The sequence below is a fragment of the Pseudorasbora parva genome, chromosome 9 (genome assembly GCF_024679245.1).
Source record: "Pseudorasbora parva isolate DD20220531a chromosome 9, ASM2467924v1, whole genome shotgun sequence".
NCBI lineage: Eukaryota > Metazoa > Chordata > Actinopteri > Cypriniformes > Gobionidae > Pseudorasbora > Pseudorasbora parva.
The window spans coordinates 12,980,535-12,993,681 of NC_090180.1; positions in this window are offsets into that span (position 1 = coordinate 12,980,535).

The window sequence follows — 13,147 nt, forward strand, 5'->3', positions numbered from 1 at the left end:
TCAACAGTCTACTCATTTGTGGCCTGTCAGTTAATAGGTCTATATAGAAAAATATATGAGGTATAGGCAATGTCTGGTAAGCAACTACAACTTCCTGTCTTACTAAAAATTGATTCAGAAAATGAGAAGATTGTGGTTATGATTCTTTAAATAGCAGCCATAACAATGCACACATTTATTTAATTTCAGTTTAATCTGGTTAGGTTTTGTTTAATCTGATTACTTCCCATCCTGGTAAATCAATAAAGTGTAAATCTAAAAGGATTAACTCCAAATGTTGTAGTTGTATTTGAGGTGAGGGAGATGTGACACCGTTATACATTTTCCATTTAGGAGACGGTTTCAGGATTTTATAAGCACTCTAGCCAGGGTCAAAGCCATTAGTAAGCGTCTGAGATCTTTTTTCATGTCTCTTGCACTGTATATTTCAGATGTTGGCACCTTCTCTTCTGTAATAAGGGAACGTAATCAGATTGCAGCTGTTGTTGTGAAGGCAGTTTTTTCTGGTTCACCACAGTGCTTAAGTGAAGTGCATAAAGGGCCAAACAGGTTCAGATAGGGGAAGAGGAATGATGTACTAATAATGGATAACAACGTTAACAACTAGATGTTAAAGCTGGAATCTGAATTATCTGGAATGGCATTCCACATTACAAATTAATCAATTGAAAAGTTTGGGGTCAGTCAGATTTTTTTTTTTTTTAATTTTAAGATTCTTGTTGTTCAACAAGGATGAATTTAAGCAGCACTATATAATTTTTCCATCTGCTTGAGGGCACCTATTCCTAACAAAGGCGTAGTTTGATGACGCCAAGTTTGACCACAGCATCTTGGGACATGTGGTCTTCACCTCACAGCCAGTGGAAAAGAATCGGGATAGGACTCTGGCAGAAATCATGTTGATGGATGCGGTTATTAACGTTACTGTAGTATGAAGCAGAGCATGACCGAGTGTTGTGGACCTGAGCAAGGCCGCTGGAGCAGTTGTTAAGGAGAAGAACAATGTTTGAGCAGCAGGACTTTTCTTATGACGGGACACAGTTCCCGGTGCTATTTCAATGCAGATTAACACAGTTCTGTTTGTTAGGTACATTTAAGTGTGTTTAAAATGATGTTATGGCGTTACTCTGTGCGTTCGCTCGGCGGCTGCTGTGACACTTGTTCACACTGCTAAGAGTAAAGCGCTTCGGCTAAATAAAACCAGAAACCGAGTGTTACGCAGATATGACACAATTGACAGGCGACTCCCTCAGACACTATGCTGAAACGTCCCGGCTCCTTGGTTAAAAACTCAACTGAACAAAATTTATAACACTGGCCTAGTGGTTTTTGGATATTTTACTGCAAAAAATACTACATGTTGCACCTTTAAATAGAACATGTTCAATGCTGTTCTTTGAAACTTTCTATTAACCAAAGTATCCAGGCGGAAAAATGATTGTGGTTTCCATAGATATTAAGCAGATGAACAACTGTTTTAAACATTGACAATAATAAGAAATGTGTCTTCAAATCAGCATATTAGAATGATTTCTGGAGGATTGTGTGACACTGAAGACTGAATTATTCTGAATTATAATTTTTTTCTTTGTTTAAATCAAGTACATCTCACTACTATAATGTCTGCAGATTTATGCTTAAACACACATATTTTTTCAATGGGGCTAAGAAAAAAGCAAGATTACTAGACAAAGATACAGCTGGAAAACGCTTGAGGCAATGTGGGGTTTTGGACAATATCAGCATAATTCTTTATTTTCTGCAAAACTTGCAAATACTATAAAGACCAGCAACGATATTACATACCGGATTAATGACAGATATAGTGATGCCTGGTTACTGCATTAAACATCTTCATATCCTCATCATTTACTGACTGAATACCAATTTAGATTACCAATTGGAATACAGTTTAGATGGTTAACTAGTTTCAATGTTCCCATGCTTTTTGAAGGCGTTGCATTCTTAATCTTATCAAATGTGGAACATATTAATTCTGGGTTTTTATTTAAGGCTTTCTGCAAAAACATCAGAAGCTGCAAATGGCATGTGACCATACACCACAGACATTATGCAACAGCCCAGAATGGAAGGTTATATGCAATGATCGTGTTAGTTAGTGAGCACAATGAACAAGTAATCCAATTTTCACTGCAGTTAAGCACTATTGCATATAACAACGCTCCTGAACTAAAATAACCATATGGTTAGAAACCAAAAGGATGAAAGAATTCAGAAAGCTACGGTCTTAAAATGAGGACAGGACTACATTCTTCATCAACATCCGCCTTATCAGATATAATGAGTGCATTTGCATATAACCTTTATCTCAATATGTAGCATGTTGATGGAGCCACAGTTGCTGCAAAATTATAATAAAGATAAAGAGAAGGCGATTGGAGACGTAGTGAAGAGTAGAAATGAAGATTGTAGGGTTCAGTACATTGCTTATTTATCAGTGTAAACAAAGTCAGAGGGGGAACAAACCACCTGAATTTGAACAGGCATGACGCTTCTGAGCAAGTATAATGAGAGAGACCATTGGTAAAAAACAGATAAATAAAAAAATCAGTTTTTTCGCTCCGTACTGAGATTGATGCCACTGGTTCAGGAGGATACTTGGTGAGAGGAGACATCTGGGGTTGTATTTAACGATGATTCATCACGAAGAGAGTTTGATGGACACGGCATCATTAATGCATAATGCAGAGCGCTTAGGTCACTCAGTCATCAAATATTCAGCAGTTAACACAAGCACTTAGAAGTGAGTGTCACGAAAACATGCATTATGTTCCAATTTAACTTTTGTGTTATCTGAAGACTGAATATGAATATTTGTTCGGATATGTATACACTTGAGGGCAAAATCACACAGAAAGCCAAACTGCCCAGATCAAACTTCGATTCAAATCATCAAGCGACGCCAGAGTTATGAGCCTCAGCTCTCCTGAAACACATTTGAAAATGATTGATCGAGCAACTGAAGGTCTGCTGTCTTACTGCAAAGGCATACAGGAGAGACCAGGACTAGATGTCACACAGGGATGTTGTTGCTTGTCTCTAGCAAAACATATTTTTTTCTTATTTTGAGTCAAAAGTACACAAACATGTTTTCACTGTAGCAGTGGTTTTGCAGGATGGTATCAAACATCAAATACAAATCTATATAATGAAGATAGATTTTAGGTGTTTATGTGTTCACAGGACATAATATTTTTTTTATTAATGTCAGATGGGGAAAAGTAGCGTTTTAACGTAAAATATTGCAAAATTTGTAGGACAAAAATACAGACAGTACATTGTGTTTAACATTTGTTTGTGTTTCATAATTGTATGCATTACGGATTAAATTTAGCTGAAAATCCATACATGCTGTTCAAATAGCACATTGTGTGACAACTTATAGTAACGTTTAGTAATATCGTATAGTGCAAGTCAAGATTTTAAAGTTACTACATTATATTTGTTTCTAGAATCTACCATTCATTAACAAAGGTTACCAAGTGCTGTAAAATATGTTGCTTGTAGTTAATTTATGTTAGTTAATAGTTATAAATTAACTAATGTTAAGAAATGTGACCTTATTGAAACTGTTAACCATCTGGGTTAAATCTTTGATTTGATTTATTAAAGAATCCTGAAAAAAATACACAACTGTTTTCAACATTAATAATAATAAATGGGCATATGTATAAAACAAATAATCATCTGAAGGATCATGTGACACTGAAGACAGGAGTAGTATGATGCTGCAAATTTAGCTTTGACATCACAGGAATAAATTCAACTTTACCATGAATTCACATAGAAAACTTTTTTTTTTTCATTGTAAAAATATTTCAAAATATTGATGTTTTTACTATTTTGGATCAAATAAATCCAGCCTTGGTGAGCAGAAGAGACTCTCTTTTTTTACATACAGATCTAAAACTTTTGGACGGTATGTTTAATGTCTTTATGCAAAGAAAATGTATAGTAAGATTACTTCTTTTAAATTAAAAGCAAGTTTGTGAATAAGCTACAAACAATACATTCAATCATCATGTCTCCTCACTCTTTAGTTGCCTCTGTCACATTCCTCCTTGATATTCAGCAGAGGAGTTTTTGACACCTCAGCTGTGATAATAACCTCACCACAGCATTATTCATGATGATCCACACCCTCCCCCATACAGCCATTCTGACAATAAGTGTCAACAATGCCTATATTGTTGACTATATTGAGTGATCAAAATGGTTTTCACATGGTTTGGAAGAAGGCAACAACATCCAGTTTTGAAAAGCCTTATGATTTTTGTTTTAAAGTATACATTTTGAAAACTTTTTTTTGAAAAGTTAAAAAATAAAATAAAGCTTTTTTTGAAAAACAAAAGTATGTTATATGGTGATTTAACATTTAATTTTTTTCAAAAACTATGCATAAACATTATTTTCTCAAAATCACAAACATTTATGTACATGTTGCTGACATATTACTGTAGCCCTGTTTGTGCCGGATACAGTGTAATCAGACTTTAGCCAGTTATATGCATTAAAGCAACTGAAAAAACACAAATGTCCGCGCATGTCAAACTTCTTCAGGGCCACAAAATATTCCAGAGGGTTAAAGCACCCCTATTGTGCTTTTTTCAAATAAATTTAATGTAGTGTGTGATTTAGCTGATTGTGAATGCAAAATGTCTGCAACATTTTAAAGATCATTGACTGCCTCCAGAACAACACTAGAAAGACCGTTCCAGAGTTAGGGACATAAATAGGAAAATGATCTACCGTTTGCAGTCCATTTTGATATTCTAGGTATTATCCACTAGCCAGAATTTTGAGATCATAATAGACGTGAAGGACTATGATGTGTTAAGAGCTCGCTCGAGTGCTGAGGTGCTAAAACATTTCAGAGCTTTTTATTAGCAAAATATTTATGCAGTGTTGACAGAACCGGGCTAGGCAAGTACTTTAGGGTCTAATTCTCACTATTAACTAGTTGCTTATTAGCGTATTACATGGATATTGGCTGCTTTTTTGTATTTATAAGGCCTATATTAATGCCTTTTTCTGCATGACCATATTCTACATCGCTTAATACCACCACCTAAACTTAAGAACCTATTTAACCATAAAATGTTTCCATATCTTGTCTAGATTTCCTCCCCTGTATTGCTGCTGTGTACTGTAATGAGTTTCATGCTCAAGCCTAGTCAAGCCAAGTCTTTGTTTTGTATCTGTTCATGTTAGATTTAATAAACTGCACATGGGTTCAGCTGTGACTTGCCTACAGTGGATTATTACAGCCACCCTGTAGAGCATTACAATAATCTATCAGTCATGAATGCACAAACAAACTTATTTGCATTTGTCATTAGAGCATGTCGTAATTTAGATATATTTTAAGATTGAAAAATATGTTTTTTAGAAATGTGGCTTTCAAATGAATAATTGGTATCAAAGAGCACACCCAGGTTCCTAACTGGCGACGAAGACAGTCATCAAGTGTTAGAGAATATTCTAGGTTATTTTGTGAGGAAGTGTTTGGTCCGATAATTAAAAACACAGTTTTTACCTTATTTAGTATAAGGAAATTATTAATCATGCAATTGCTTATATCAATTATTCCTTTAGTTTTGTGAATTGATATATTTTAGCAGGCAGCGAAAAATTATAGAGCTGAGTATCATTAGCGTAGAAGTGAAAACTAGCGCCATGCTTCTTAATGATGTTTTCCAAGAGTAGCATGTACAGGGGGAAAAGCAACGGTCGTAGTACTGAGCCTTGCGGTACTCCATATTGAACTTTTGATTGATAAACTAGGCTGGTGGTAAGGAGAGGTTTTGCGAGACTCAATCTTTAAACTAACTGTTTTCATACTCTTTGAGAAATGAGGTGATGTGCAATGTACATAATGAAAATATAGAAGTGTTGTTCAACCTTTGAAGCATGTAAATCTATTGTAGGAGACCTCGAAAACAAAATTAAGAGCCCTAAAAATAGCATAACAGGCACTTTAAATGGAAAAATATATGTACATTTTAGATATGTTTTAGATAATAATATAATTTAAATATTTATTCTTTCATGAGGTGACTGAGGTGGATAAGGGCTGTATATTTTATTGCTGTTTCTATGTGCCATTGTGTCTCTACACAGTTTGGAGGCGGCCCTCAGACTTCATGTGACAGCCTTAAACCTGCTATTTAAAAACACCTTCACTAATAATCACTAATTGGCCGCCAAACAGCTTAGCCAATCATAAGCATGCTTGCTTGCTTATGAAATCCATTTAGCATATTCAGAGTCTTTTAGTGTCTCCAACCCAGAATCTCTTTAGACGGTGCACTGCAACCACCCTCTGATATGCTATCATGGCATATCATAGCACTGGTTTGTATTTAAAACAGTAGCTCAATGGCATAAGAAGCATCTCCAGACTTAAATTGCAAATCACCTCCCCCAATCCCACCCCCACTAGCCCTCTGGAACAAATTATTTATGTATCACACCAACAGAGACTATAAATAATATATTGTGCCCCAGATCCCTGTGTCTGGAATGAAAGCATTTATCCTCTTTTGAAAACATGTAGTGGTATCAGAGCACAAGGAGGACTGTCTGCAAGTGCAACAGGGGTTGAATCATATGGAAAAAGCTACAACATACACATAACTTAAACAAAGGTGTGTCTAAATAGCTGTGTTTGGAGTGAGGAAGAGGCCTGGAGGAAATATCAGGGTGTTAAAAAAGAAGCGTGAAGACAGAATCAATAAAACCAGATGGCGTGAAATGACACTTTCTTGATGGCGGGACATCCTGTCAAGTTCTGCTTGACAGTGTGCAATAGAGGAAGAGTTGGAGTTTTATGTTTACACTTTCTTAATAAATGGAATACTAACTTAATAGCAAACTTAAAGGCACAATATGTAATGTTTCAGCATTAAAAATATAAAAGATCACTATATCTGTTATATATTTTTTAAAGTTGTGTGTTTACATTATCCCGACAGTTCCAATTAACTTCTAAATCCAGAGAAATTAATATTTTAATTCGAAGACACGGACCGTGTCTTTATTTCCGTTATGTCGCCCGTCTTTCACGTCATATCCACGTTTGCGTTTTGCTTCCTGCTGAACTCGGCGGAACTGCCAAACTCAAAGAGGAACACTGACAGTATAAGGGGAACACCCGTATAAAAAAGTCTGTATGATAATGGATCATGACTACTCTTTGTCTGTACGTTTTGCCAGCTCATCAAAGCGCAAACGTACGGGTGAAAAAAATGACCCGAGAAGATTTTGGGACAGTAGAAGAAGCAAGAGACGTGTAAACCTTGGAGAAGCCTTTGAAAGATGGCGAAATCTTCGTGACAAGCTCGGACTGCTGAGAGATGCTGATCTCGCTTGCGTTTTAATAAACAGGTCATTTAAGTAACCATTCAGCTAACATAATCATATAATCATAACGTTAGCTTCATAAGGTAATATGCCATTATCTTTGTCAATTAATATAAGGTGACCGTCACTTTTATCATATGTTAATACTAGCTACATATAATATTGATTTAATAATGATCTACTTATTCATATATCTCTGAGTTCCAAAATAAATGTTTATTAGAATGATTGATGAACGTGGGGAGCGACACAGCGCGTGTTCCAATGAACAACGTATTGCAGGTGCTGGTTCTCTCATTTACTATGTTTTATGTTGGTAATGATAAACTTAATTGAAATGTATTTCCTTATTGAACAGTTGATATACAGAATGTTCGACAATCGCGGATGCCATGTCAACATATTTATAATTTGAGTAACTCAAATTATGATGCGCGGTTAATATGTCAACATAGCCTACCAACTTATAGGTATGTTGACATAGCGACCGCCCGCACAACATTCTGTCTCACACATTAGCTAACGTTACTGATAAATTTGTTAATTAACGGTAGCTCGCTGCTATTTCATTAAATTGACATTACATAACGTGAAAAGCCGTAACTAAACTTAACAATAATAGAGATGTAATATAACAATTACCTTGTCAGTGAACATGTTTTCTGCTGGAGATGCCAGATTCGCTGGTTGACAGTGGCAATAATGACAACAACTCCCATGGGCCCACGCACTTTCCCGACGTCATCAAAGTACGTCTGTTGTTATTATTTTGAATGAGTGACCCCTAGTGGCCAAAAGTTGCATACTGCGCGTTTAATAAGATAGAAAAATCTTTAATACATTTTTTTTCATGTTTTCACCATTTTAGTTGTTTAAATAATATTAATGAATTAATAATAATAATAATAATTCTTTCCATTTATATAGCGCTTTTCTAGACACCCAAAGCGCTTTACATATAAGGGGGAATCTCCTCAACCACCACCAATGTGCAGCATCCACCTGGATGATGCGACGGCAGCCATATTGCGCCAGAACGCTCACCACACACCAGCTGAATTAATAATAATAATAATGCTTACTGTTCAAACTGGTTAATTTTATTCAAACTAATACATTTATTTGTCTTGATAACCGTTTTACCATTGCCTATACACTGTAAAACAATTTTTTTTAAATATAAGTTACCGGTTGCCTTAAAATTTCGAGTTCATTGAAATAAAAAAATTGAGTTTATACATTGACCCTTTTTGAGAATCAACAAACTTTATTCAGATATTATTAAAAGATTTGGTAAGCCTATTGGGTAATTGTGTATGTTTTATTTGTGATGACGCAGTGCTATTTTTATGATTTATCTAAATTTTTATGTGGTTCAGATACAATAATATTTTGAGTTTCTGTTTATTAAACCAATTTCCTTCATTGTATCAACTCAATTTTTATAATTTCAATGAACTCAAAATTATTTTATTATTTTAATAAAATTTAAGCCAACCAGGTTACTTACTTTTTTAAGTTAAACCAACAATATTGTTTTACGGTGTGAATTATTCATAAAAAGAATTACAAGTTCAAAACTATGATAATAAAGAGTGGAAAACAAAATGTGAATATTTATAGTGTATTTGAATATTTATAAAATAGTGCGTGTATCATTAAATCTTTTACAGCCCAATTGTAAAAAACAGAACAAAACAAAAAGAATGCTGATTCATTCAGGAAACCCTGAATGTACTTTGTTGTTCAGAGACAAAATGATTGCTGCTTTGGAGTTGTTAGGAAATATTTTAATTGGTGAAGAGTAGGACACAAAATAATGTGATGATGGGAGTAACACAGCTTTTTGAAACTCTGAATCAATTAAACCTATTGCTTTGCAAAATAACCTTTCAAAGCACTCTAAAAACCACACACTGGTGGTCAAAATGTTGCAAATGCAACGTGAACACAGCTCAAACATTACTTAAGACTTCTTTTACAAACTAATTACAAATATTTTTATTTTCTATTAAATGTAACCTACAAATAATTAAATATGAAGTGTATGTCTGTTAAGATCTCCAGTCAACATGGATGAATCCGGAATCGCCCCCCTAATCTCTCAAATAGGGAATTATTTGTAGCCATTTGTAGTTGTGTCCGAAACCATAGCGGAGATTATTGAGCACACTCATTCAATCTATTGCAATACAATATAGTGTAGTGTACATTCAAAGGCTGTCCGAATTCACTCACTCGTTTTCATTCACTCCTTTGGGTGAAATGTATTAGTGCATTAAAGTAGGGAATAGTGGTTGAGGTACTGTACAAACCGTATTTTCTATCCGGGAAACATTCTGCATTTTTACTTTCTCAAAAAAACTCATCCTGTATTATTTATAAGCCTTTTGAAAAGTTGGGATTGCTGGCTGGTTCCCACAATGTAGGTAATCTCAGGTTTTACTATCCTTATGGGGACATTTGGTCCCCACAATGTAACATAAACAAGGGCACACACCCACACACAGTCTGGTCTCGTGTAAGCTATCTGTTGGATTGCTAGCTGAAGTGTACCTACCTCCATGTCCTGCTCCTCAACTCTGATTCCTCTTCTAGTCTCCTTGCTCCTGTTCATCCTTGTTCCTCAGTTTCCATGTGGGCAAACTGCAATCAAAGCAAAGTTATTCATTGCATATCAGCAACTGCTTTAAGTGTGTGTCAATAAAGTGTTTTACTGTTTATACTTACCAATCTCTCCAGTCTATGTTTCATGACAATGCATAAATTGTATTGTTTCTTTTTATGTTATGTGTATTAAAGTGCTTGTTTCGACAGGACTTGGTTATTTAGACCAATCAGAAACTATCACTCTTCTTTTTATATATATATATATATGTTTATTAAATCATTAAATTGATTAACTGAACCACCTACATTATTAAACTGAGAAGATTCAGAGATCGCCAGATCATGCTGGAATACAAAGTTTGGAAACCAAAGATAGAAACAGTAACAATTTCATTTTCTGAAATCACTTGGCCAGTTTGATATGCACTGCAACCATGGATTCGAAACGAGATTCGCAAAGGTTTTAGAGCTTTATCCCAGCGAACAGGGAACTTATTCCCACTGCAGAACTTCCCAACAGACATTGACTACAAGAAACTTTAGAACTACATACCAACTTATTCTAATAACCCTAATCTAACAGTCTATATTCTAATGAGTGTTAGTTGACATGTAGTTGCAAAGTTAATAGAATTTATAAATTGGACGAAAGTGTAACCTCAGTTTTCTGCGGTCAACTTCAGAGGAGCAAGGTTATTACTCAGAATTGAGCTGAGGTTGGTTACTGCAAAAACTCAAGAATGTACAGCCGGCTAAAGAGTAGGCCTAGTAACTGTGTACTATATTATTAAATAAAGCTAATGAATGTATCCATCCAAGAGCAGTGTGTTGATCGTGTTTTCTTGACTGTAATAAAATTAATCAACAGCCGGCAGGTGGATAATGCTTGTGACAAGCCTTTTGACAATTTTTTTGTTAGTTATGCAAACAAACTCTATTGACAATAGCGTAAAAAAAAGGGGATTTTGACCACGTTATCATTAGATCAACTTGACGGCGCTGCGTGCCGCGGTGCCGGTAATGACAGTAACGTTAGGCGACAGGCAGTTTTCCCACGAAACTAGGCCTAAATCTGACTGCGAAATAGCAATACACAAAGTTACTAACCTGTCTTAAACAACGTCTTGATTGACTGGGATACAGTAACTCTCCTGGCCTTCCTCTCGTTCTTTTCAATGCATTTCTGGTACCCTGATTTATGTTTTCTTTTCTCCGACATTTTCTCCTGTTCTTTCAACAAGTTCATCGTCAGCTTCATCTGCCGCCTCAATTCCGATTGGTTCTGTTCACGAGCTGGGGTGGGACTTACAAATTTATTGGTTCAAATGATCTAATGTTTGTCACTGACTGATTTAATTAATAAATACTAAACCGGACTGAACCATTTTTAGGGAGAGGAGAGGAGCGCTTATGTGAAAAACGTCTTTATTTGCATGTTTTTGTAGTTTTCATTAAAATCTCGGGCATACAACTAATAAAAATATTATAATTATTCACAGAACAGGGGCCTATATAGTATAACTTCTGGATTTTTTGGAGCCCAAAGGGCAGTGGGGGCCCCTATAATCGTCACCACCTTTCACCCCACTAGCGACGGCCCTGACAGCCACATTATGCACTTGCAATGCATTGTGATGTCTGTTTAGGCGTAGGCCTAATGGCAAGTGGAGAAAGTACACAAGTTTGAGTAAAAGTAAAAATACTTCTGGTCAAATATCTCTACGTTACAAGTATAAGTTCTACAAATAGATTTTTACTCCAGTAAAAGTACAGTAAACATAAGTATTTGTTTTTAAAAGTAGTTAAGTATTAAAAGTAAATTTTATTTTTCATGTCAATGCATATTTTATTATTGTTGTATAAATGCTCATGGTGGTTTAAGCCAGTCAGTGATGCTCCATCCAACATGATCAATTCAATTCTTTAAAAGTAACAAAGCTCTTTACAAAGCAGCTGTCACTTTAAGGCTGAATGCACGGACCCAATACTCTGATACACATCCGATATTCTCCCAACTGTTTACTTTTCTTTTTTTCTTTTTATATTTTCAGAAAACAGAAACATACTTTTTAAGTATGACCATGGGTGCACACATTGTGCCGAGGAACAGTCTTCTTTCATTTTGCTATAAACTGATCAGTGTTCAAAAATTGGGAAATTTCATGTCACCCTACAAGATTGATTACTGATAGGCTGTCTGCCGGGACATTTTTTTTTTTTTTTTAAGATGATTTTTTTTTTTTTTTATCTAAAAAATTTTGCTTAAAAAAAGATGATTATTTTTAAAGATGATTTTTAAAGATGAAAAAAATCATCCACTGATTTTCAAAGCTGCTACAGAAACGGATTTCGATTTTGAGGACATTGATAGAAATGTAGTGAAGTAAAAAGTCTTTCAAATGTAGTGAAGTTAAAGTCAAAGTTTCACAAAAAAAGTAATACTCCAGTAAACTACAGATGCTCAAAAAATGTACTTAAGTACAGTACTCAAGTAAATGTACTTTACTGTCCACCTCTGCTTAATGGCGGGTGTATTACAAAGCCCAAAGGGGCAGTGAGTGCATGAGGACACTTGTCCTCACTCACTCCAAGGTTGGATCAGGGGGATTCATTGTGGTCCACTCAGGGTTTGTTCCCTTCAACAGCTTTGATCCGCAAGTGTTTAATTACTCAATAGTGCTGATGAAGTCCTTGAGGCGCTCAATCTCAGTCCTTCCTATCAGACATACAGTACAGGGCTTTATTGAGCTCCCCTCCCACTCTCCCCATCTACAGTTGCTGAATTGGTAAAGAGAGTGTGGTGAGGTAAGTCACACCCATATAACACATAACTCTTCACCTGTTCCTGTCTCTTACTCAACACCAAGAGGTGACACTTTCAGGTCATAAGATTGGGGGATGCTCCCTCTCTCTCTCTTCCTTTTCCTCTGAAGTCTCCTTCTGTCAGTTCACAGCTTTCAGAAGTGGAGAGAGATAGACCTGCGTTCCATCCTCTGGCAAGCAAGGCTGGCCATCAATCATTGCTGCGCTGCACCGCAGCCCTCATGGCTCTTTCTCAACATGCCTCAGGTTAAATTTCCACTACTGTTCCTACTCAGCTACTACTGTCCAAAGATGATTTAAGAGCTTTACTGGGAATTTGTGACAAGTACAT